Source organism: Lissotriton vulgaris, chromosome 5 (assembly GCF_964263255.1).
Source record: "Lissotriton vulgaris chromosome 5, aLisVul1.2, whole genome shotgun sequence".
In the NCBI taxonomy this organism is placed as follows: Eukaryota; Metazoa; Chordata; class Amphibia; order Caudata; family Salamandridae; genus Lissotriton; species Lissotriton vulgaris.
The window spans coordinates 312,472,999-312,489,071 of NC_141693.1; positions in this window are offsets into that span (position 1 = coordinate 312,472,999).

The following is a 16,073-nucleotide window of genomic DNA, read 5'->3' on the forward strand; positions in this document are numbered from 1 at the left end:
CTTATGGGTAGTGCAGGTGCACACCTGAGTAAGAGAATGTTTTGTACTCAATTCCTGAGAGTGTATAGAGTGTTTTTTTTGGGTATGTAAGGAAGTTGCGTGCTATTCCCTGTTTTAGAAAACGACCCTAGTTTCCCATTTATGACTGCAAAAAAGACTGTGGGAAAACCCACAGATAAGGGAATGCACTGCTCATGGACTTAATGTCTCAAAACAGGTTAATCATCAATTCAAACAGTAATAATAATGAATGCTCAAGGCACCAAAGTTCATTTGCGATTATCAAATTTTGTTAATGTTTCATAAAACAAATTATATACAATGCATTATTGGCATCATTTGTAAAACATTTTTCATGAATGTAAACATAATCATCTGTTGAGAATGCTCCTAATTAAACATATAAGCAAAAACATGTAACTCCATGTAAATGTCGTTCTTTATCAAAAGTCCCAATGCATTTCGGGTTTATTAGAAAAACCCTTCGTCAGGGGATCAGTTGCATGAAGGTGGTGATTTTCAAAGGTGAAAGGGTATCCACAGAAATCTAGAACACAACAATATGCAGTGAATATACTGCTATGTATATAGGATTTGCACCCAGAGATGTTGATTTTTAATAAAGGAAGTAGAAAAAGTGTGCTCACCCTTATGTTGCCAACCAAGTCACCGAAACTGTAATGAAAAGTACGTTTCAGGTAATGTACAGAAAAGAGTACTAAAAGTCCCAAAGAGTCAAGAGGAGCAGAGTTAAACGCAAGAAGAGAAGCTTGCCTGAACACTCTGTGAGTCGCCGTATGAGACGAGAAAATACTTCTAACCCAGGGATGAATCCTAAAAGGGTCTGCCAAAAGTAAACTTACTCTAGTAAGAAACACGTATGTAGACAGTGCGATTGAAAAGGTGGATGAAAACGGATGTTGAGGCATGCTTACCATAGAACCCAAAGGAGTACTCGTCCGTCAATACTCGGGGCGAGCACTTCAAAAAGGGGTCAAGAAACCGGTTTCGATGGACTACTCGTCCGTCAGTGCTCAGGGCGAGAAGTTACGTTAAGATCTGTAAACAAATCCGGAGCGCATCGTTAGTAAACTGTGCGCGTCCGACTACATAAAATAGAGGTCAGATGCTAAATCAAGTTAAGAACCTACCCGAAGTGTAGAGTGTTAAAGAGTCGGTGTCAGCCTGAGTAATCCAAACGCCGGGAGCGCGTAGTGTACACAAGCTATCCCAGAGTGCTATGCAGATTTAAAGGGGATATGCGCAACGGTGGAAGGAGCCTAGAGATAACCCAGGGCAACGAGAAATAAGTCCGAATGTAGAATCGATGAGGAAAGCACACTCGAATGCGAGTCTAGTGCTTACAATGGCTGAATCTTGCTTGTGGACTAGCCGGAAGCGGGACTATAATATATGTATGTGATGTGAGAAAGTCGAGCTGAGGTGGCAAAAAAAAAATAAAAAATAAGAATAAGAATAATAAATAAATAATGATAGAATCATATGATGAAAATGTGACCGTGATAAATGAAAAGATATCAGAGGCTAAATGGAAAAGGAAAAAGAATCACCCTTTAAAAAACATACTCGAGTGATGCTAGACTTAGAAAAGAGTAAGGGTGCAAATCCTGTACAGATGTTTAAAGGTAATAATTATAAAGGTAATTATATACTGTATTCATTACAAAAAACATAACATTTCATAATGGTCATTGAGCCCATTCGGGGCCAGCGTACATAATGTTTTAATCCAATAGGCTTCTCTGCGGGCTAAAGCAGTATTAATGTCTATACCGGGGGTCTTCTTAACGCTTTCAAGAATGGTATAGCGTAATTGTTGTATAGTGTGTCCCGCCGTGTCCCAATGTACTGCCAATGGGGACGTGGTGTTTTTATTCCTAATGCGACTTTTGTGCTCTATGATGCGTGTCTTGATTTTCCTGCTTGTTCTGCCTACATAAACAAGGCCACAAGGGCATTTAATTGCATATATTATTTGTTCTGTATTGCAATTGGATGAGTGATTTAATTTCAATTTTTTGCCCGTTTGTGGGTGTGTAAAGATATCACCTTGAATTACATTGCCGCATTGGCCGCAGTTGTAGCATTTCGTCATTCCCTTGAAGCCTCCCGTAGGTTTTTCTTCCTGAGGTTTAAACATCTCCCGTAGATTTTTAGATCTTTGTTGTGCGAATAATGGTGGTTCCAAAAAGATATTTTGGAAGTCTGGTTCATTTTCAATAATATCCCATCTTTTCTTGATTATTGTTTTTATGCGAGGAGCCTGTGTGGAGTTTTTTATTACAAATACTTCTTTGCGTGATGATGTTCTTGTGGAGGCTTTCAATAAGTCCTTCCTCAGTTTTTTGTCAACTTGTTCTTCTGCTTGGTTAAGTATCCTCAGTGGGAGCCTCTCGCTTGGTATTTGCGTTTTTGATCTAGAATGTTGATTTTACATGATTGTTCATCTGAGGTAATCCTTTTGATACGCATGAACTGTGAGATGGGTAGGTGTTTTCTGAGTGAGAGGGGGTGTGCGCTTGTGAAGTGCAATGCGCTATTCACATCTGTCGGTTTTGTATATACAGAAGTGCTTAAGCCTTTTGCAGTCTTGCAAATTTCTATGTCCAGAAAATTTATTTTTTCTTCCTGAATGTTGTAGGTGAATTGAATCCTCGGGTTGTGTGAATTCAAGGTCTTAATTGAATCTTCAAGTGAATGTCTATGACCATTCCATATAACGAGAATGTCATCGATGTAGCGGAAAATTGACACTGCATTATTTTGCTAAGTGGGGTTAGTGAGCATGTGCTGGTATTCAAAATGAGCCATGAAGGTGTTAGCATACGAAGGGGCTCCGGGAAAGCCCATGGATGTTCCCGTCTTCTGTAAATAAAATTTGTTTTGCCAAAGAAAATAACTGTGGTATAAGGAAAAGTGTAGTAATTCCAGAAGAAAAATAGCTAATTCAGATGGTATAGTAGAAGCCAGCAATCTCCACTCCACTGCCTCTAGACCAGGGGTCTCCAACCGGTCGATCGCGAGCTACCGGTAGCTCGCCGAACCCCCATGAGTAGCTCGGGCATTGCGTCTCAATTTTGTAGCCTATTCTTGTCGTTTATTGTTCTTAGGCCTATTTTCAAAGCCTTTCCTGCCATCACCAAAACCAGCTGCTCAGATTGGTCTAACTGAGCTTAGCTGGGGCGGGGCAGGACAAAAGATGATGACGCTGTTGTGGAGCTGGGGTCCACGCCACCTACCTTTCACAGCTTTGCACCGCAGTCTTGATTGTGTTCCGGAAAGTCTGCTACCATGCAGGTGGCGCAAGCAGTATTGAATTGCTACGAGCCCCACCACCTGCCTTTTTCTGCCTTGATTGGAACATATTGCAGCAGCAGATCAAACACGGTAAGCACTGACGTGGCCAGGAAACACCGGCATAATGCATTTTTTTCTAGACTGGAGCTGCGATGTGCCCCTTAGCCGCTGGTATGCCATGGGCTGTTGAAAGACTGATAATATATTTTTTCCCGCTTTCCAGCTCTGGGATATAAATCAGGACAGCAGTGCGTTGCCAAGTTTCAGTTTTCTTTACCAAAGGCACACGATAAAGAAAAGCTCTTCCCTCCGCATTGATTTGTAATAACCAGCCAGAGTGCAGGACCTCTAGTAAAATAACTTGTCCATTACTTGAGAACATAACATTTAAGTTAACCATCTCACAGGGGTACTCGCTAACTCCCAGAAAGAATGTAATTGTTCCACTCTTCAGAACCGCTACGAATTTAAGATCTCGTTTAAACTCTTTCATAGCCTCTGTGGCAAGGTCATTGCCAGAGCACAGGCACGCTCATTTAAATGATGCATGTGTTGATGTCCAATATTCAAAGATAGGAATGTGTGTTTTCGATAGTAAGACCAAATACAGACGCTTTGGAGAAGTGATAATAAGTAGTATAAACATAAAAATGTAACTGGTATGCATGCTGAAGACTTGGCAGCTGTGTGCATTAGTCCAACTCTTGATGCGTTGTACTTAGCAGGGCTGGTGTAAATTCTGATATTGATATTTTCCTTCGTCTTCAATGATTGATTGATTTTGCTCGTGAGAAAGTGTCACTCATATTCGTTGAAATGTCACTCATAATTATACTGAAATTATGAAAATGTCAGACATGGCAATGTAAAACCTTGGCAGCTATGACACAGCAGCAGCTCACTAACAATACTGCAAATAGTCTCTGTGCTGCTGTCCCATTTCTAATATGTGATATTCTGTTTGGATAAAAAAAAAACTTTTAATGGATATTGCATGAACATGAACACAATATTTCTCTGCAAAAAGTCTGTAGCAGACTCTCACACGTCATCCACATTCATAATAAATTGAAGGAAAATGATATTTAAAATGATTTGTTTAAAAAATCACATTTGGTAAGGAATATATTTTCAGGTTTAACTTTTGCAGTGTATGAACAAGTTGATTGAGGTTCACAAAAGGAGGTCTTAGGCTTGTATCCCACATAGCTCGTTATACTTTCCAGGAATGCATCCAAGCAAGACAAGCTTTTACTTCAGGTAGCACAACCTGCGGCTGTCTGTCACTTCAAAAGATGGAGTGTGGCCCCTTTTGTTTTAAACAACACTAAGGGCTCAGAAGAAATTAGGCTTAAAGTCAATGAAACTGGGCGTAGGGTGTCTCTCGAAAAAATGCGCGAGTTACTTGGCCTTTAGTAGCTCACAACAATTTTCACAGACCAGAAGTAGCTCCCACTACAGAAAAGGTTGGAGACCCCTGCTCTAGACCTTCACTGTGTGCTATTGAAGTATAAAGTGCCACGACATCTATTGTGCACAATTGAGTGTCGCGATTCACCAAATGATCAATGGCCTCCAATTTTAAGAGACAGTCTGTGGTGTCTCGTATGTATGTTTCCCAAGTTTGTACCAGTGGCTGTAAATGGTGATCCACAAAGTATCCAATTGCTTCATGTATAGAATTGCATCCGGCCACTATGGGCCTGAAAGGGGGTCTTAAATGGTCTTTATGCATCTTTGGAAGCATGTAGATGTATGGAGCTCTAGGTGTTTGGTTCACCAAGAATTTTCCAGTTTGTGTGTCTATGATGCCATCATCTGTAGCTTTTGTGACTAAAGAAGTCAACAGGATAATCAGTTCCTCTGTTGGGTCTTTGTCAAGTAACAGGTAAGTGTCTGTGTCAGATACGTGTGTTTCCACACTCATATTGTAGAATGTTGTATCCAATACCACTAAGGCTCCGCCTTTGCCAGCTGGTTGAAAAGTAATCGATTTGTCATTTTGTAGAGATCTTAGGATCTGACACAGACACTTACCTGTTACTTGACAAAGACCCAACAGAGGAACTGATTATCCTGTTGACTTCTTTAGTCACAAAAGCTACAGATGATGGCATCATAGACACACAAACTGGAAAATTCTTGGTGAACCAAACACCTAGAGCTCCATACATCTACATGCTTCCAAAGATGCATAAAGACCATTTAAGACCCCCTTTCAGGCCCATAGTGGCCGGATGCAATTCTATACATGAAGCAATTGGATACTTTGTGGATCACCATTTACAGCCACTGGTACAAACTTGGGAAACATACATACGAGACACCACAGACTGTCTCTTAAAAGTGGAGGCCATTGATCATTTGGTGAATCGCAACACTCTATTGTGCACAATAGATGTCGTGGCACTTTATACTTCAATAGCACACAGTGAAGGTCTAGAGGCAGTGGAGTGGAGATTGCTGGCTTCTACTATACCATCTGAATTAGCTATTTTTCTTCTGGAATTACTACACTTTTCCTTATACCACAGTTATTTTCTTTGGCAAAACAAATTTTATTTACAGAAGACGGGAACATCCATGGGCTTTCCCGGAGCCCCTTCGTATGCTAACACCTTCATTGCTCATTTTGAATACCAGCACATGCTCACTAACCCCACTTGGCAAAATAATGCAGTGTCAATTTTCCGCTACATCGATGACATTCTTGTTATATGGAATGGTCATAGACATTCACTTGAAGATTCAATTAAGACCTTGAATTCACACAACCCGAGGATTCAATTCACCTACAACATTCAGGAAGAAAAAATAAATTTTCTGGACATAGAAATTTGCAAGACTGCAAAAGGCTTAAGCACTTCTGTATATACAAAACCGACAGATGTGAATAGCGCATTGCACTTCACAAGCGCACACCCTCTCTCACTCAGAAAACACCTACCCATCTCACAGTTCATGCGTATCAAAAGGATTACCTCAGATGAACAATTATGTAAAATCAACATTCTAGATCAAAAACGCAAATACCAAGCGAGAGGATACCCACTGAGGATACTTAACCAAGCAGAAGAACAAGTTGACAAAAAACTGAGGAAGGACTTATTGAAAGCCTCCACAAGAACATCATCACGCAAAGAAGTATTTGTATTAAAAAACTCCACACAGGCTCCTCGCATAAAAACAATAATCAAGAAAAGATGGGAGATTATTGAAAATGAACCAGACTTCCAAAATATCTTTTTGGAACCACCATTATTCGCACAACAAAGATCTAAAAATCTACGGGAGATGTTTAAACCTCAGGAAGAAAAACCTACGGGAGGCTTCAAGGGAATGACGAAATGCTACAACTGCGGCCAATGCGGCAATGTAATTCAAGGTGATATCTTTACACACCCACAAACGGGCAAAAAATTGAAATTAAATCACTCTTCCAATTGCAATACAGAACAAGTAATATATGCAATTAAATGCCCTTGTGGCCTTGTTTATGTAGGCAGAACAAGCAGGAAAATCAAGACACGCATCATAGAGCACAAAAGTCGCATTAGGAATAAAAACACCACGTCCCCATTGGCAGTACATTGGGACACGGCGGGACACACTATACCACAATTACGCTATACCATTCTTGAAAGCGTTAAGAAGACCCCCGGTATACACATTAATACTGCTTTAGCCCGCAGAGAAACCTATTGGATTAAAACATTATGTACGCTGGCCCCGAATGGGCTCAATGACCATTATGAAATGTTATGTTTTTTATAATGAATACCGTATATAATTACCTTTATATTTATTACCTTTAAACATCTGTACAGGATTTGCACCCTTACTCTTTTCTAAGTCTAGCATCACTCGAGTATGTTTTTTAAAGGGTGATTCTTTTTCCTTTTCCGTTTAGCCTCTGATATCTTTTCATTTATCACGGTCACATTTTCATCATATGATTCTATCATTATTTATTTATTATTCTTATTCTTATTTTTATTTTTATTTTTGCCACCTCAGCTCGACTTTCTCACATCACATACATATATTATAGTCCCACTTCCGGCTAGTCCACAAGCAAGATTCAGCCATTGTAAGCACTAGACTTGCATTCGAGTGTGCTTTCCTCATCGATTCTACATTCAGACTTATTTCTCGTTGCCCTGGGTTATCTCTAGGCTCCTTCCACCGTTGCGCATGTCCCCTTTAAATCTGCATAGCACTCTGGGATAGCTTGTGTACACTACGCGCTCCCGGCGTTTGGATTACTCAGGCTGACACCGACTCTTTAACACTCTACACTTCGGGTAGGTTCTTAACTTGATTTAGCATCTGACCTCTATTTTATGTAGTCGGACGCGCACAGTTTACTAACGATGCGCTCCGGATTTGTTTACAGATCTTAACGTAACTTCTCGCCCTGAGCACTGACGGACGAGTAGTCCATCGAAACCGGTTTCTTGACCCCTTTTTGAAGTGCTCGCCCCGAGTATTGACGGACGAGTACTCCTTTGGGTTCTATGGTAAGCATGCCTCAACATCCGTTTTCTTCCACCTTTTCAATCGCACAGTCTACATACGTGTTTCTTACTAGAGTAAGTTTACTTTTGGCAGACCCTTTCAGGATTCATCCCTGGGTTGGAAGTATTTTCTCGTCTCATACGGTGACTCACAGAGTGTTCAGGCAAGCTTCTCTTCTTGCGTTTAACTCTGCTCCTCTTGACTCTTTGGGACTTTTAGTACTCTTTTCTGTACATTACCTGAAACGTACTTTTCATTACAGTTTCGGTGACTTGGTTGGCAACATAAGGGTGAGCACACTTTTTCTACTTCCTTTATTAAAAATCAACATCTCTGGGTGCAAATCCTATATACATAGCAGTATATTCACTGCATATTGTTGTGTTCTAGATTACTGTGGATACCCTTTCACCTTTGAAAATCACCACCTTCATGCAACTGATCCCCTGACGAAGGGTTTTTCTATTAAACCCGAAATGCATTGGGACTTTTGATAAAGAACGACATTTACATGGAGTTACATGTTTTAGCTTATATGTTTAATTAGGAGCATTCTCAACAGATGATTATGTTTACATTCATGAACAATGTTTTACAAATGATACCAATATGCATTGTATATAATTTGTTTTATGAAACATTAACAAAATTTGATAATCGCAAATGAACTTTGGTGCCTTGAACATTCATTATTATTACTGTTTGAATTGATGATTAACCTGTTTTGAGACATTAAGTCCATGAGCAGTGCATTCCCTTATCTGTGGGTTTTCCCACAGTCTTTTTTAAGAACTTCTCAGGGCAGGTGTTATCTTTTGGAGATATTCGCGCTTAGCGTGAATATCTCCAAAAGTTGGTAATAGGAGATAGCGATGTTAGCGACTGTTTCCAGTCGCTAACATCTTGTCACGCCCACTTTGCATGTCATTAGTGATAAATATCACTGACATGCAAAGCGGGGCCCAAGATGGTCGCTATCTCCTACTAGCTGTCGCTAACTGGTGTTAGCGACAGCTAGGTAATAGGGAGATAATTTTATCTCCGCTTTCTTGGCTTTAAAGCCAAAAAAGCTGAAATAAACCCCCTTGATAATATGCCCCCTAGTTCCTGGCATGCCAGACTAGCCACATTCCACCGTTAGGCAAACTAAAAACTGAAAACTGAAAAATGGATATATCTTTTGAACTGCTGGTTACCACTGAAAAATGTAAATAGTGTTGTGATGAAGATGGACCAGATTGCACAGAGGGCATAGGGAGCCCATGGGTAGGTGGGATGACTAGTCTAGGGGCGGTCTTCTACACTCCAAAAACGTACTTATAACCGGATCCAAAAATTTACCTCTGAATCCTATTGACAAGCTCTGGGTCCTGGGAAAGAGGCAGCAAGTAGTTCCTGGTCCTCTGCAGATCCTGGCAAGGGACCCCTAAGTGTGATCTGGAGGACCTCCTCCCAGAGCGGGATCCAAAATGATGAGACAGTCCTTGATCCCTGCCTCCCAGGTGATGCCAACCAAGTGGTCAGGCTACCTGTATTATTATTATCGGAAGGGAGCTCCAGTGAAGGAATGAAAGCCAAACTGGGACTGTGGACACTAAGACAACCAGAAACCACTAGTTGTGCACACAATCAGCAGATGAATAACCTGTCCCCACTGTAGCCCAAAATACATTGGTATTGTTTGGAAAAGACATCATCGAAGTAGGAGCGACTGGTGTCAGAGAAAAGTGGTCAGGCCGCATGGGCTGGAGGGTGTCGGGGGTAACGACAATGACGACAATAAAAACACACAGAAAAAGAACCTCCTGCTGCCCGCCACATCGCTTCTATTCTGCTCTTCTGACTCTATTGCAGCACAGGCTGAAGCTCCCAGACACCCCCACGGCCAATCCAGATGGTGCTCTCATACTGCTGGCAGCATGGGAGAGGCACTGAGTGCCTTGGATTTGTGCCTTCTATCCAACCCGTCAAAACAGCTCGGGTTGGAGACATCCCTGTGGGCATGTTGGTTTGGCCATCCTAAGACGCCCAACCAAATCCACATGTGCACAAAGCAGCAGTGCCCACCACTCCTCCTATGCCCATCATCAATATGGCCCATGTCCTAGAATCAGCCCTATGGAGAAAAATAAAATGATAAAGCGAGAGACCCCAATACATATTCAATATTGCTCCTTCAGTATCTTTTAAAAGCCAAAGTTGGCAACGACCAGCTATCCTAATACCTCTATTCCTGGGCACAGCATTTGAGTAAACTGGTAATTTGCCACTGGTTATGTGCAGAAGGCCCGCCTTCAATGAAATGAATACCTTAAGCCATATGTATGTCACAAACCTCAAGGTCTTTAAACTCAAAATCATTTACGTAGTATGCAAACAGCAAATGCTTCTTCAACTTCTGAGATGACAGACCATCAAGAAAGGAGCCAAAATAGTTAGCTACTGCATGGGTGAGCAGGAAAAAAGCATCTATGTCAGGAAAAAGACATATACAACAGGATAGTATTGCTGAAAAAACATAAATTATATGAAGGGCTAAAAAAAGAATTCCAGAAGTATGTGACTCTCAGTAGAGCTTGCTGAGAAGTATTGTTAAGAGGAAATATGAGAATTTTACCCAGGATAACCTCAACCAACTCACAAACATGCCCACATTTCTATAGGGTAACTAATTGTCACTACTGATGCAGAAGGGACAAACCTCAAGAGGTCACAGATGAATGACCAGACAGTATCTGCTTGGCCCTGCCTACGCCATCTACCAGTGCCAGGTCCTCCAATCAGGCAGAGCCCTTTCAGACCCAGCTCTGGCGCTCTTGCGAGGTATCCCGCCTTGATCTCCTACTCCTTTCTATGCTTTCTTGTTCTTTGACCGCTTTTATCACAATCATATTGCTTCTCCACTCGCTTCTTGTACTTCTGTCTTTGTCACTTCTAGGTTTTACTCTCACAGTTGGTTGTTTGCCATTCTGACTCTTGCTCTCTCAATCTTTCTTTGAACCTCATTTTCTTGTCTGCCTAATTTGACGTTCCGCTCTCTCACTCATTGCTTGTCTCTTTTGCCACTTTGATCTTTTGCCTTCTTTTAGGTGCTTCTGCTGCTCTTTGCCTTTGTTTTACTCTCTTTCTCCCTTTGCCTCTACTTTACCAGCTTTTGTCTCTTGTAGCCGACTTTCCTCCTTCCTTTCTCTTTGTGTCCTTTCCCCCCGCCGTTTTCCCTTTCTTGCCTCTTCTTTCATGCTGCACTCCCTCCTGCTTCCTATTTCTAGCACCAGACCTGCCCACGGCTGCGCAACTCCTCCACTTTCTGCTCCTACTTAATGGTGGCTGCAACATGAACATGCCACTGGCAGTCCAAAAGTGTGCCAAAGGCAACACCGTCTGCCCTGTCCATACTCACCCATGCCCAATGTCAGGAACCCTGTTTTTCTACCACCTACTGACCACACCTGTCGCTACTCAACCGCAGCCCTCCACGCTCTAACCTCAGACGCATCTCCCATCATCACTTCACGGCCACGCTGGCAGACATTGAGGGGTTGCTTTCCTGCACCACCTGCCATTTCTCCTCGACTGCCAAACTCCCACCCACTTGCCACAAGCGGCACACAAGACTGTGCACTTTACACCTCCCCCACATCCAACCCCAACCCTCCTTGTCCTGCCTCCTCCTCCTCAATAGCCGTCCCCCTCACCAGACATGCCACGAAGTCTGGAATCAGACTCCTCCCCAGAGACAAGAGTGCAAGACAGGACCAAACAAACCCGGTGGAGGTCTCTCCATAATTTTTATAGAGAACATCTTCTGCTTCACCACCACTGCAAACATCAGCAACAGTACTGGACACCTCACCTTTACATCACTGACAACGACACCCTGAGCAGCACTCTCATCTACCGTACTCCCAGACCATGTGCCGTCTTGGGTAGCACAATCAGAGACTTTGTGACCCCCTGGTACTTGACTCCAGTGCCTTCATCCTCCTTAGCGACCTCAACTACCACCTGGACCCATCGACCCTCACAGACCTTCGGTCCATTATGATCAAGTCACAGAAACCCACCATGACTACTTCATCCATCACACAGGAAACCACAACAACCATGCTCTCAATACACTCAGGAGTCCAGTCGAACCCCGGCCCTCACTACGTCTTTGTTGAAAGAGTGACCCCATCAGCCCAGCCCTAACCTCAGTACTGAATGACTACATTCACACAGCCACCTTCCTGGACACCTAGAAGTAGACCACAATACTTCCCCTCCTTAATAAATCCTCAGGAGACCCAAAGACACTCATTCAATCAATCAGTCAATCAACTCAGATTTATAAAGCATTGCTATTCACCTGCGAGGGTATCCAGACACTGGTCAACCACAGTTCGATCTCTCTGCTACCCTACCTTCCAAAAGTCATGGAGAAAATCATCAACAAATGACTATCAGCCTATCTCAATGACAACCACCTCCTTCACATCACTAAATCCAGATTCTGGCCCAACCACAATACCAAGACCGCCCTCCTTTCTGCTACAGACAAAATCAGACTGATCATGGACATAGGAAACACTGCAGCCCTTATCCTTCTTGACCTATCTGCCTCCATCAACAGTCTCCCACTCCATCCTCATTCAACGTTTTCACAAAGCTAGAATACAAGGACCTGTGCTCCCACAATCAGTCAGCCTAGTTTCCTATACATTGGCTGCTGACATCCTCATCTGTGATGTACCCCAATATCATCCCTCCTCCCCACACTTTCCAACACCTACATGACCCAATTCGCAATCATCATATGATCCCATGAATTCGACTTCATCTCATATTCTGATGGCACCCAACTCATACCTCTTCCTCTCCAATGAAACACCAAGCACCTGGACCAACTTCACCATCTGCATGTATGAAGTTGACAGATGGATGAAGACTAACTACGTAAACTCAACACAGACAAAACAGAAGTAGTACTCTTTGTGAAGACATCTCGCTATGAAACTTACCCTCATGGATTGCAGACATCAGACCTATACCCTGATGGGCAACCCAAGCAAAGAACCTCGGAATAGTGCTGAAAATCCAGCTCGGTATGACTGGCCAAGTAAACAGAGCCATCTTCTGTCTGATGTTTCCACACCCTCAAAATGCTCAATAAAAAATTCAATTGGCTCCCTGTCAAAACATTGTTGCCAGCAAGCTGGACTACAGCAATGAATTTTATGGGGAAATCAACACCCAACTGTCAAGAAGGATCCAAACCATACAAACAGTGGTGGCCAGCCTCATATTGTGGCTTCCTGTCGGCAATTACATCACCCACACAACAAAGAGCTCCACCAACGCCCCATCTTCAAATGCACACTCTTCACACTCCTAAAACACACCTTCAAAGCTCTGCACAACCGTGGCCCCACCTCCCTCAACAGTTGCATCACCTTCCACACCCAGGCACCAAACACTTCGCTCTGCTGGACTTCTGCTCACTCTATTCCCTGCATATGCAGAACGGTTGTATGATGTTACAACGCGATCTTTTAGATCGCGGTACTTCCCAACGCAGGTTTTACAACGCAAGTCGTTACCACGACTTGCGCTGTAGGGGGCTGGACTTAGGAATAGTTAAATTTACTATTCCAAAACCAGCCTACATACAGTAGGGAAGGTGTTGGAATAGTAAATCTACTATTCCTTAGTCTAGAGCGCCCTCCAGCGCAAGTCGTGGTAACGACTTGCGTTGTAAAAGACGCATGGTAATGGCAGCGCGGTGTTTTGACCGCGTTGTCATGGATGTTCCCCATGCAGAACCAGAGCCAGGAGGCTTGGATTCCCCTACCTTGCTCCCAGAGCCTGGAACAACCTACCTCTACACATTAGAGCCACCTTCACACCACTTGAGTTAAACAAAACCCTAAGGACCTGGATTTTCACCTCAACGCGGCCCAGACACTGCCAGGGCAGCCGCTGTTTTACAGCACCCAAATACCCTCTCGGGTGATTCGTTATAACATGACATGCCTTGACATGACATGACATGACTTGACATAACATAACATAACATAACATGACATGACATGACATGACATAACATAACATAACATAACATAACATAACATAACATAACATAACATAACATATAACATAACATAACGCAACATAACATAACATAGCATAGCATAATAGGCAGAGTGGAAATACTACCTCAAAATTACTCTAAAGCACAACACTGGTAGAGCAGTCCTGGAATAAACACCCACTTCAATGTCTGCAGTTTTCAAGGTACCCACATTTAATTGACCCAATTCAAAGTAAGCAGATGACACAGATCGATGACAAATCTGAACATTCAGTGGGTAGTGCTTGTGTTTACTGATACATGAGTAGAAAGTACTGTACACCGTTCAGCTGGAACTCAGAACCAGCTGATACACAGCTATTTCTGGCTTACTCCTAGCTTGAGTAAATCATGGCAAAATCTTTGTAAATCAGGCTGATTACCCCCAACAGGCTCAATATGTGGAAAGACGAACAGATGCACATTTCTAGCATCACATTGCATCTTGCTTCATATTGGCATACCCACCACAGCGATAGTAAAAGTGATGAGTAAAAGCAAAACAACTAAAGAGCACTACAACTAAATTGCTTCATGCTCTTCATGAAGACATTGAGTCTGCTGCTGTTCTCTGCTCCAGATGAATGCCCTATACCCCAGTACAATAAAAAGCTAGGCAAGTGAAGCATGTGACACCTTTCTGCCCAAACACACAAAAAAGGAATAGGAGGAATGCTTGCAAATAGTCTCACTACTGGCAATCGTTTGGGCGTAGCTTTCCAACAAATTGTTTACTTGCCCACTATAAGGCCTCTGATTAGACCCAGTCATATGCAAATCAGACTCTGGTCCTGATCCAATAAGAACAGTCCATCCTAAACTGTAACGCTAGGACCTCTATAAACTGGAGTACAAGTAACCCAACACCACTTTAAGCCTAGTTGGGCATCTTCAGTCAGGTGCAGCTTGGTTCCGGTGGCACAGAAAGCACTGGACCCATATCTGGGCACACCATTGGCCTCTTAGGGCCTTAAATCAAACACATAAAAAGCGATGGGACGGATGCTTTCAAAAAGTCTAACCACTGGCAGTAGCTTGGAACAGCATTTAAACCCATTGATTTTTTGTCTATTATGCCACTTCAAGTTCGACCCAGCCATATGCAAATCAGCGTTGGTCCTGCTCTTATATGGGCAGTCCAGCCTGAAATGCCAAGCCAGATCCTCTCTGAACTGGAATACAAGCAACCTAAGACTGATTTCGGCCTGGTTAGGATTCTTCAGTCAGGTGCAGCTTGATTTTAGTTATTTATTAGCTTTTTATTTATTAGGGGAGGGACAGGGTGGTCCCCTTTCCCTAGGCTGATTTTTGACCCAGGGACTCCATTCCCCCTGGGCTTGACCTTTTTTGAATTGGGGATGGGCTGCCAGGCCTCCCTCCCTTGGCCGATTTCAGCCCTAGGGACCCCATCCCTGGGGCCAGTCCTTTTTCTTTTCTTTTGTTTTAAGAGAGGGGGGCTATGCGGCCCCCCTCCCTCGGTGCCCGGCCTCTCTTATGGGTGCCCTGATCTCACCCAGAGCACCCACTCACCACTGACTACGGGGGGCGCCTCAAGGCCCACGCGGTCCCAGCTGGCTGCCCACCTCCTGTGGGAGCCGGCTTGGCTTTTACAGAGAGGAAGCTGCTGAGCATGCAGCTTCCTCTCTGTGAATGCAATTTTGCTCTGCTTTCAGCAATCAAGAGCATTTTTAATGCTCTTGCTTGCTCGACAAGTCATAGCAAACAGCTATGCCCCATAAGTGGGCACCCCGGACATAGCAGGAGCCGGATCTGGGGGGTGGCGGTCCCCAGGGTCATCCATGGTTCCAGGAGGCCTTTCAAATTTAATTTGTAGGACCTGCCCCAGGGAGGTGGTGGTACCCAAGCCAAGAATGGCCCAGAAGGGGGGCTGCGTGGCCCCCTCCCATTTAAAAAAATCAACTTGGCCCTGGAGAGGTGGTGGTGCCTGGGGGGAGGGGGTACCTGAGGCCCTCCACTAAAAATTGTTTATGGCCCTGGGCACGATGGGGGCAGGTGGTCCTCGAGGCCCCACCCCCGATTTGTTGAATGTGCATCGCCCTGGGGAGATGTTGGTCTCTGGGACCCAGGGGTCAAAGAGGACCCCCCATTGCTTGCTAAACAAGCCCCA